Here is a 12,143-nt window from a genome sequence, read left to right as displayed (position 1 = left end):
TACTTGTTTGTAGACATTTACTGTTTTTTTTTTTTTTTTTTTGTGTGTGTGTGTGTGTGTGAACCTGACAGAGTCATATTGACCCTACAGCGGTGTTATTCCTGGCCTCTGACTGGACAAACACATGCACACAACACCCTTATTTCCCCTCTCTTTATTTGACCTGTATAAGTCATTCTCTGCTTGAGGTATAAAACACACACCTGTTCAGTCACCCAACATGACAGTCAAAGCTGGACCTGGAGCATGAAAACATGAACATTTTGGAATAGTGTGTTCATTTAATCAACATACAATCTCCGTCATTTTCATAATTACTAGGATGTTTTTTATTTTATTTTTTTTTTATTTGGGTGAGCTATCTGGCAAGTTCATCAACCTAATTTCAAGCTAAACCACAGAAAAAGTTGAATCATTTGTTCATAGATTATAAAAACATGAACCTCTAATAATAGATTAAAATCCATTTAAATCTGTTTTAGCTTTGTAAAATTGTTGCCTCGGTAACAAGATAATTGAAAGCACTCCAACTAATCATAGTGTCTGACGAAGGTTCCCTAATGATTGTGAAGCTGGTGGAACTAGTATGACAGTAAATAATGAAGTTATAATGAACATTTGGGAGGTGCATGTTCAAATAGTTCCGCTAATTGCAATGCTACAGGTAAATAAGCAGCTGTTTATCCACTCTTATTCCTCTGGAGTTTGTGATATCTCCTCATCCTCAATCCTTATTTGAGCCTTTTCAAACCTGGTTTGCTTTAATATATCTGAACATTTTAAAGGGGTCATGAACCGCCTTTTTTGTTATTTTGTTCTGTTCTCTGAGGTCCGCATGTAATGTTTTCTGTATGATACTAATGTTATTTTTACATCTACTCTGAAGTAAACTCCCACTGTTATGGTTGGCTTACAGTTGTGTATGTTTGGCAGCCTACATCCTTCATAGATGGGCCCTGCTGTGATTTAGGTTAAAAACAGGCAGTGATGTAGAAGTGGGAGTTGATCATCTTCTGCGGAGGAAGAAGCCACACTATTACGTCACAAAGTTTCACATTCAGTCATTTTGGCAGATTGGCTTCAGAAGAAGCTATAAGAAAGTTTTGAGTTCTGAAACTTACCAGATGTTTTTCTAGTACAATGGCCTCTTATGTCAAAAGATCAAGTGAACTTTGATTTTATAGTCCATGAGCCCTTTAAAGGGTAAGTTCATCCAAAAATTTAAATTAGGCTACATTTTGCTCACCCCCTTAGGTGTATATGACTTTCTTCTTTCAGATGAATACAGTCTGTTACATTAAAAACTGTCTTTAATCTTTCAAGCTCTATCATTGCAGTTAGCAGGTGTTGCATTGCTTCAAATAAAAAGTGCCCTTCTGTAAATAAAAAGTGTCTCACATGGCTCCGGGGGTTGAACTAAGACCTGTAGTGAGTCCACGTTTCAGTTTACCTTATTCAATATGTAATAATCACTTGAATCTAGCTTGTGCTCACTGATGTACATGGAAGCATCTCTGGGGGAATGGCGTGCATATGTCACTCAGAGGTAATGCATCCGAAAACGCAGCAGAGAGATCAAAACAAAACAATATGGTCACTAATTAGAAGTACAAAACAAGGATTTGTAAAGAAGATTGACCGAGGATTTCGATATAAGACAAGATAAGATTGTTCCTCCTTTGCTAAAGTAAGGAAACTTTGCTTCTTTTGATCCTGTAAACAAAAATTGGTTTTCACGAGACTCACTGATGCAAGCACAATGCTGACCTCTTACGTCATGCTCCCGGAACTGCTTCTTTGTACAACTGTTACTGCAAGCTAGATTTAAGTGATTATAACGTTTTGAATATGAATATTTTTCATAAAAGAACACATCGAGTCTGCGAGCCGCCCCCAAGGATCCGTGTGAGACTTTTTTTTTTTTTTTTTTAATGGAAGGGAGCTTTTTATTTTACGTCTTTTGGACTGAAGCAATGCAACACCCACTGACTGCAATGATAGAGCCTGAAAGATCAAAGACAATTTTTATATAACTCCGACTGGATTCTTCTGAAAGAAAAAAAGTCATATACACCTAGGATGCCTCGGGGGTGAGTAAAATGCAGCCTAATTTTCATTTTTTCACTAACCCTTTAAGAATATTTGAACATTATTGATAGAACCAAAGAGGGATTTAGTGTAACTCTCTCTCATTCTCCCTTTATTGTCTTTTTCTTGTATATGTTTGCATGAATCCTCTTTAAAAAATGCTAGTAGTCCGCCATTCATTTCTAACAAACCTCACTCACTGAAGACGATTCACTTTACTAAGCCATCTGTGCCTGCTCGATGCCACACATGAACTCATATTTAATAGGAACTGTGGATGGGTACATGAAGACCAGCATATCTGTGTATGTATAGTATGCATATTTCTGTCCTAAATTGTCAAGTATTATTTTTGTTAATCATTCACTCATGGCATCAAGATCTCCCATGTGTCAGCACTGCTAACATCACTCTATGAGCACATGGCAGTCATATAATGCAGACAGGAGGGGAAACTAACATCAGGCACAGATGGAAAAGAGCTCTGCTTTGCCTCTCGCTCTGTACATTTCACCCCTCTTTAAGGATCGTTTGAGACGGCAGTCTGCTTTTACACAAAGCGAGGCTTCAGCAGCGCCTGTCCCTTCCACGCTCCTCATCCCCAACAAAACAACTGTGGCATCTAATCATGTTTTGCCAAATCCAGTTTGTGGTGTACAAGCTTCTGTTGGGTTTGGGGTGATTGGGGTGCTTTCATAGAGGATCATACTTGAAGTTCTTTATAAATATCTGTAGAAATGCTTCATGGGAGCATGTGCATCCTGTTAAATGAGCCCTGTAAATATTTGCTTCATTATTGATTTACGGTAACAATATATAATTAGCAATTATGTTTCAATTATATCTAAATTAATTCTACTGTGGCGACCCCTAATAAAAGCAGCCTAAACACTCAAGAAAAATTGTTGCTGCTTGTTCAAAGAATGTTGTTCAAATGAGCTGAAGCAACACATTTTTTTTATCATTTATTTTTAATGTTCAGTCCACCTACATGTTATAAAAGTTCACTGAGCGAGCAATTTTTCATTGTATTTAATACTCATATATTATGATAACTAGTATAATTAAATACTAGTACAATATATATTTTTATTAATAATAATGCATGGCCTGTACGAAATCTCATTTGAAGTTGCTATAATCTCTGCAAAGATAATAGATTGACATCACAACAAAATTGGTTCAATATTTTATTAACTGATTAATCTTGCTGTATATATGTTATAAAAATGTGTATATATGTTTGAACAGTTGTGTAGTACACTGGGACTGTATGTGTCCTTTAGCTCCTGATGTCCCTGTACAGTGGCTCAGTCTTTGCGATGTCTCCACACAGTCTGCTGGCAGCATCTGCTGTATTTGGCTCATCACTGTGAGCTGACAATGGAGGTCATGAGGGGCACAGCATCAGGTTCACCTTGCTATCCATTAATTAAAACCTTCTGCCCCGTAGAGGTGAGTGGAACCAATTTACTCAGAATATCTGTGGCTTCTGCCATTTCAACTGTGTGCTTTATATAAAAGTGACTCAACTCCTATTGTATTATTTTAATCAGACATGGGAATATCACATTAAGAGGTAGATTATAGTTCTTGTAAATTATGTGCCTTCATTATGTAGGCTATATTATCTTGTCCATATAACTTCTGAGCCCTCTAACAAGCCAGGAATAAGTAACGTTATTCAGGGTTAATTTAATTTAAATTGGTGAATGAGAAAGAGAAAAAAATGCTTATTTTTAGCTTTATGGATCAGATATGTTTACAGCACTTTTTATAGCAATAATAATTATTAATCATCTTTGTGTAATATATATATATATTATGTCATATCTATAAGCGGTTAAAGTTGTAGAAATCACTGATTAAATTTCAATTATTTATCAAGTGGTGAATGATAAATGATGGTACATTGTGCTTTGTTACCTTTATCCTTAATAGTAATAATTAAAAAAAAAATAATAATTTAAACAGATGATTTTCTATTATGTCTGTCTGTCTGTTGATATTTATAGAATAATATATCATGATATTTGTAAAAAAATACTATTATCTTCTAAAATGTATTTAGAAATGTTTTTTTAAAATAACAAATATGAATGAATCCACAATTTTTGAAGGTGTATGAAAAAAATATATATCACATAACATTTTAAAGTCATTAATTGAAACATTTATTGAAAATGGTATACATGTGTACATTTTTACATGTGTGGTGCTTGCAAAATGAAGAGTAAATGAGTTTTGAGGATGTACATCATACCTGTCAAGTATCCCGTTTTGGCCGGGAAAGTCACGTATTTTACCCTTCTTTCCCGCCGTCCTCCCGTATTAGTATTTTCCCGTAAATCTCCCGTATTTTTATTTATTAATTTTTTTACCTGCGTTATTAATAAAATAATAATAATAAAAACATTCCCAATCTGAGCTCTGTCACTAGTCTCGCGATAACTCCCACCTGTAGCAGCCTGTCGCGAGGGGTGTGTGAGGTCAGATGACATGAGTTATAACGTGGGAAAAACAACAACAACAAAAGAAAAAACAGAGACGGATGATGGATGCTACAATAGAGAGTGAAGGCACACCTGCCAAAAAACCAAAACCCATGTGTAAATACCGTGATAAATGGGACAGCGAATTTACTTTTTTAAAGAATGCAAAGTCTGCAACAAATTGGTACAACAACTCACTAAAAGAGTAAAAGAAAAGTTATGTGAAATGAAAAGAAAAACTGTTAAAGAAAAGCAATATGAAATGAAAAGAATGTGTGGAATTAAAATAAAATGTAAATGTAAAGACATCAATGTTAAATTAACAGAAAATATGCAAATAAGCCTTTAAATAAATGCTCTTCATATATACCCTTTTGTGTCTTAATTTGGGCTATAACACCTGTCTTAAAATGTAAGGGATACTGGAGCTTTGTTGGGGTGGTGGGACTGCTCGCAATGGGCGCTGGAAAATTTCCCTTATTTTCAAATCCAAAACTTGACAGGTATGATGTACATATATAATCTTTAATTAGTATGCATGTGGATAGATTATATAAAAGTGTTTGGCATATTGAATAGTTTTCACTTTTCAAACATTACATCATGTCAATTTAGGAGTAAAACCAAAATACCCTTTTTGCATTATCACATTTGACTTTTAGCCAGTCATAAACTCAGAATAAATTGCATTTGAGCCTTGTTCCTTTCAAGACTGGTTAAATTTCCATCAGCTTTAATGTCGTGTGTGTGTGTGTGTGTGTGTGTGCGTGCACGCATCTGTTTGTGAGGATTTATGAAAGCCTTCCCTCTGGTTTTGTCACTTATGTTCCACAGTTTGTTTTCATACACAGTTTATCTCTTCTGTCTCCCTTTATTTTCATATTTATTTCCTTTCTTCATTAAGTTTTATTGTGGATCTAAATGAAGCATGTCAGATATTTGCTAATGTTTGTGTGCGTTATGAAAAAGTTTTGTTAGACATGGTTTGGTGACTACTTTCATTGTATGCCTGTTTGTGAGTGTGTTTTGTCAGTTCCAGGGCATAAATGGCTTTTGGCAGAAATATTTATGAGAGAGCGGACGTGTACGTGTGCGCATTTGCCTGCGTGTGAGTATGTGTAGTCCATCGCTTTCAGAGTAAGTGCTGAAACAGCAGCTCCAGGCAGTGCTCTTCCTCTGCTATAATGTGAGTACATTTTACACATCATAATTTAGCTATAAATCTTTTTGCAGCATGCACAGTCCACCGACACTCTGCAGCAGACCTGTCCCCACAGTCCTGTCAAAATGACAAGCATACAGATGCACAAATGCACACATACACATAATGTGTAAGAACATGCATGTACACGTTTGAGTTCATGTGAAAATCATGTATGCGACTCTTTTATACTGGCTTTTTTTGAAACCTTTTATGTTACCGCACTGTTTAATGCACTGTTATTAATGTGTGCTAGTATTTTGTCCTGCATCTACATTTTGTACAACTTCTGCAGGGAAGAGTGGACCTCACCCTTGCCTGGGTTAATATAAAATATAATATAATATATAAAAGTAATTATATTTAGTTTTTAACAGTCCAAAACTGCATATGAGAACTGCATATTTTATGGATCATGTGATACTGGAGGCTGGAGTAATAATGCTAGAGAATTCAGCTTTGCCATCACAGGAATTAATTAAGTTTTAAAATATGTTCAAAAAGAACACAGGTATTTTAATTTGTAATAATATTTCTCAATTTACTATATTTTTGATCAAATAAATGCAGCCTTGGTGACTTCTTTCAAAATGTTTCCCCTAACTTTTGAACAGTAGTTAATTATAAGGATGGTTATGATGATGATGAAGTGCGTGTATATATATATATATATATATATATATATGTATGTGTATGTGTATGTGTATATATATATATATATATTAGGGATGCACGATATTGGATTTTGGCCGATATTCGATATGCCGATATTTTCTAAATAATTTTGGCCGATGCCGATACCGATATCGATATATATACAAATATATACTGATATATTTACAAATATATACTGATATATTTAAACTTTAATTTTACTGAAGAGAAATCCATGTATCTCTTCTGTACTGATTCTACCATAAATTTATTATTTTACAAATGTAGACAGACATTCACATCTGAAAAACAGGTCAATTATTTCACTTGGAGAATATCGGTTTGGCTCATCGGCAGAAATATTCATATCGGCCGATACCGATAATGGTCATTTTAAGCTTTTATCGGCCGATACCGATGTTGTGCCGATATTATCGTGCATCCCTAATATATATATATATATATATATATATATATATATATATATATATATATATATATGTATGTGTATATATATATATATATATATATATATATATATATATATATATATATATATATATATGTATGTGTGTGTGTTATTGATTGCCAGACAGAAAGTCTGAATGCATAAAAATTTATGACTTCATGACAAGTAATTATGACTACTTTCTCATTATTTTATGTTCATAACAAAAACTGTGTGAAAACCCCTTTAACACAAAGTATGAGCATTCATAATAGTGATACGCTTAGCAGACAACACCAATAAAATCTTTTGAGTGGTAAAAAAAAATGAATGTTTTCCTTTGCCAGTTGTCTCTTGTTGGCTGGAATGAAAGAGCGATTGCAGTGCATGCTGGGGGAATTTGAACAGAGAGTTGTGTAAAGAACAGACCTGCAGATAAAAAGCCAACAAGCTGTAAAGCCTCTTGATAAAAAGTCTGTGTTCTTTTCTTCTCTCCCTTTTTGTTGCTCTTCATTTGTTTCATTTAGAAATGTGACAGCCTTTTTTACGGCCGTATCTGAATCCAAATAAAGTCTTTGACTTGGAGATCCATCCCATGCTATTTAAACAAGTCAATGAAAAACATTTTTATGCAGGGTCGCTCTGTAAAGGCAGCTCGTTCATTTTCTAGTCTAATGGCACTGTATAATATGACACTTTGGGCGGAGGGGGAGTTTAAGTCATGTGGAGTCTGCTGATATCAGTTGTACCGGAGAAGGAACAAATACAGCCATACTCTATAAATTACACAGTGATTAAACTAGCTCATTAATGTGTACAGCATAAAGATATGTGAATAGATCATAATAAACAGCCACACCTCACCATATAGTGTGCAAGCACCTCTGTGTCATTGTTCTGTGAAGGTGATGAATGCTCTGGCAAACACCTGCATTCTTAGCTGTAAAAAAAATAAAAAAAATACGTCAACCACAGCTCTTTTAGACAGGTGTGCTGTTAGTTTTTTTAGCAGTCAAGATTTTCACCTTGTTCACAATAAATTAGGTGAGAAATACATAATTTTGAATCTTTATATACATTTTATTTCTTTCTGTCATATAGTATATGTAGAAATGTAGAGTTTTTTTTTTTTTGTCTTAGTTCAACTGTATGATGGTCCTTTTTTGGTAATTAGACTCACCTGTAGCAATTTACAGGGGCTGGCAATATAGAAATCGCACTTGTAACAGTTAAAAGGGAAGAATAGAAAGAAGAGCAAAAAGTTGTTTGAGGATTTGAGAACCAAATTTGTGGAAAAGCATTAACAATTCTAAGGAAACAAGTCTAGAGCTTAATGTTCCTTTGTCCAGTGTGCACAACTTTGTCAATAGGTTTACAACCTTTGGCACTGTAGACATAGACGAAAGAGACATTTTGATGAAAGTTCAAGTAGTGGATAAAGAGCCATGATCAAATTCCAAACAAATTCAAGCTACCTGAAGGCACAGAGTACAAAAGTGTTAGCTCACACTATCCATCGCCATCTGAATGAAAATGGAAGCTATGGTAGGAGATCCAGGAGGACTCCACTGCTGACACAGACACATAAAAAAGCCAAAATGGAGTTTGCCGAAACATAACCGAGGGAGCCAAAATCCATCTGGGGGAATGTCCTCTGGACAGATGAGAGTGGAAAATCACATCATTCTACTGTTTTCAGAAAACATTATGAGTTCTACAAAGAAAAGAGCACGATACCAACAGTCAAACAAGGTGGAGGTTCCCTGATGTTTTGGGTTTCTTCACTGCTTCAGGCTTTGGATGTATTGACTGTGTGCATGGCATTATGAAATCTGAAGACTACTTATGAATTCTAGGGCAAAGTGTAGAGCCCAGTGTCAGACAGCTGGTCTTCGTTTTGTTCAGTTTATTTGTGGAATTCTGTGTGAAAAGTCTTTATTTTTTTGGAAAGAGGAACAATGTTTTTAGAGAAGTATTGACACAAATGCAGGGGTGTCAATATAATAGGAAATATCAGTTTACATTTCCAAACATTCCTTTTGCCATAAAATAGATTTTTGTATGCACAAGGAGTCTGACACCACTGTGCTCCACACAGAGATCTGATCTCACCATCATCCAGTCCATCTGGAAATACATGAAGAAACAGAAAAAAAAAACAAAAAACTGAGACAGACTAAATCCAGAAGAACTGTTGCAATGTCTCCAAGATACTTGAAGAAACCTACTGTACCTGCAAAGCTACATTAAAAACTATGCGCAACTGCACCTAGGACAAAAGCTGTTTTAAACACAAAGAGTGGTCACACCAATTTTTTTTTTCAGTTAACTGATAAGTAAATATATTTATGACATTATTTTTGAAAGCGGACTCATTTTACAGCATTTTGCCACAGTTCTTGCCAATCTTTTTTTTTTTTTTTTTTTTTTTTTTATCCAGGTATCATGAATGCCATGAAAAGTAAAAAATTATCAAAACCCTGGCAGTCATACCGACAGCAAATTGATGTTGACTAGGACTGTCTCTCTTGTGAGTTGAAATTGCAGCCAAACAATCATGCATTTATGAATGTTTATGAGAGAAGTATTGATGAATTAATCATTCTTCTGGGTCTGACTCTCCCTATAAATAATCAACAGTAAATTTGACATTCCCTGTCTAATAAAAGTTTTTTGTTACATTCAAATAGTGGTAAAAGGGCGTATATTTCAGTTTCATCCAGCCAATGTGAATCTCCAGTCCCTAAGTATAAGTTTAGGAAACTTTGGTAACTGTTTCTGGAGCTTCTTACAGCAGCTGCAGTGAAGCGATAACTTTTCCAATTGCCAACTGGCTCGTTTGTTTAGAAGGCAGGACTTTCTTCTACTTCTAATATGGCGAGCCATGCAGCTTCTACATTTCCAAGTAATACAAGTGAACCATCTTAGTATATAGTATTTGACAGCATAATTAATCAGTGAAGAATGAATTTTGGTCTGTTCCTCATATTGAAGACTTTGATGGAATACTTTTACTTTTATGGTGCTTCTGGGTCTTTTTTTTTTAAGTGTGAAAGCTTCGGTTTTCATTGAAGCTGTCATTGTAATTACATGGAAAAGCCTCCAATTTTTTCCACTTGTCCTACAGAAAAAAAATAAAGTCATACCGTTTTGGAACAACATGGGAGTGAGTAAATAATGGTTTAATTTTTGGGTGAAATATACCTTTAATGTTCTTCTTCCCTTTTTTTTCTTTTTTTCTCTATCTACAGCTTCCATCTTCTCTTCAGCCTGCCGATGTAACAACCACACCAACATGTGTCACTCCAGCTCAGGGAAATGCTATTGTACCACTAAAGGGGTCAAAGGGAACCAATGCCAGCTGTGAGTATGACTGCATTTCCCATCAACTGCAGTCAGTCAGAGAGTGATTGACATGACCTTCAACAAGTTTTCTCGCATTATAATTCTCTCATTAGAATCATAGCACATTTTATTCACATATTTAATCCTCTTCTTAGTTCTCTGTTATTACTTATCACCTAAGTGTCTTTATAATCCTGGGACATTAATTTTAATGGCAACCAGAACTGTGCTGTGTCAGCGAGCCCCTGTTTTTAGTAGCAAGGGGAACTTATCAGTAGCTTAAATATCGCTTTTGGGGCTGACACTGTGGCCTATGTGTGTGTGTACTGAGGTCCATAAAGACATAGTGCTGTGTGGATGTATTTGTAACAGGCTGCACCACTGCCAGTGGCACTGATAATGTATTAAGCAGTAATGAGTTCCCCAGGATTCTCAAACGTTTCTCTTTTCCACACACCATCTATCCTTTATTTAAAATATCCCTCATGTGACCCGTGGGTAGAGAGTTAGATGCCAAACAAGCAGTAGAGCTTCAAACGCAAGCTTGAGCCAAGAAGACCGTGCATGGTAAGGTGGGTTATCTAACATAATCCAACTTAATGTTTTGTCTTTATCTTGACATTTTGTCAAACTGAATATGTGAAGAACTAAGAACACGTAGCAATTACCGGTAGATTTATTTATTATTCTTATTAGTTCAAGAATGTACAAATACAGTTTCCCTATTTATTATGAACTGGAATGTTGCTTTTAAACATAAAATCAACGGTGAACATGAATTCATTTCAAAATAAGCCAAACAACATTGACTAGCCATATGTTTTGTTGTCTACCAGTTGGTACATGAGCATTTGAGCCGCACAGTCCAAGCGCTGAATCTCTTGTTTTTAAGCACATCAATCTTCCTTCTGTAAACTCATGATCTCCATTTGCTTCATGCACTTCATCTCATTTTAATTACATTTTTAATCAGATTGCATGTAATAGGAATGAAACATGCAGGGTTTGTTGGACACACGAGTGGATCCAGACTTGATAGTTTTGCAGATTTCCAGATTTGTAAATGGATACGAAAATGTATCTGCTCTGATTTTGGTTTGGTTTGGATTTGGGTCTGGATGTTTACGTCTGGAGTTCTGGGTCTGAATTTTAATCCGTGCCCCATTTAACCTCAGATGTGCCTGTTTGTGTGTTCAGTGAAATGAGCTGAGAAAGCTGGCCCAACAGCTGAGAAGATGTGTGTTTTGAGGGACTGTTTGTCCTTTTTGTTTTTGAGTCTGTTGATAACATGCTTTTAGCAGTTATATTACAGAATACTGCAGTGTACCACACAACCACAGAACAGTAAAATATGTAATGTTTGTTCTGTGTACTTCGCTCTTGAAAATAAATGTTCTTTATTGGTATCTATGGTTCCATGATGGACCTTTACTTCTCTTTCTCTAACCTCTGCATATCTTCTCTTCTGGAAATTTTTCCACTAGATCTTATAGATTCAGATAGATAGATGCAGGAACAAATCTATGGCAGCAAATGCCATGGACTAAATATTATGGGTTCCCCAAAGAAATTTTTAGCCAACACTTCTTAAAAGAACCACTTTGGTGAGGAGAAAAGTCTAATAATCCAAAGAAAATGTTTCTTTTTCCAAAGAACCTTTTGTAAACTCTTAAAATAACCGAACGAAGCAAGTGTGGAGAACATTTTTAAAAATACAAAGAACCTTTTTCCACTATAAATAATGTTTTGTTCAATGGAAAGGTGAATAACATTGGTAATTTTTGGAAGAATGAAATGGAAAATGTTCAAATCGCTGACTCGATTGCAGACTTTGGTATCTTGTTTGTGGCATTGACGTTTTCTGAAAAATTGTAGTTTAGAAGTCGTTTAAGAATCAACTGAGATAGTAAAACAA

General features: G+C 35.2%; 1 long non-coding RNA gene across 3 annotated transcripts in view; it reads left to right on the top strand.

Annotated features, from left to right (window-relative positions):
* LOC113112747 (uncharacterized) overlaps positions 1–12,143 on the top strand; it is a 107,133-nt gene that overhangs the window by 64,741 nt on the left and 30,249 nt on the right. Inside the window, exon 6 of one of the 3 annotated variants that reach the window (XR_003293476.1) lies at positions 10,135–10,246. This is a non-coding gene — a long non-coding RNA (uncharacterized LOC113112747). Of the gene's footprint in view, positions 1–3,424; positions 3,538–10,134; positions 10,458–12,143 lie in introns of those variants that run through there. The other 2 variants (XR_003293475.1, XR_003293474.1) reach the window with 2 other exon arrangements.

This window comes from Carassius auratus, chromosome 13 (assembly GCF_003368295.1).
Source record: "Carassius auratus strain Wakin chromosome 13, ASM336829v1, whole genome shotgun sequence".
Lineage (NCBI taxonomy): Eukaryota > Metazoa > Chordata > Actinopteri > Cypriniformes > Cyprinidae > Carassius > Carassius auratus.
Note: the sequence above shows the minus strand (reverse complement) of the source record. Positions and strands in the feature narration are given on the sequence as shown.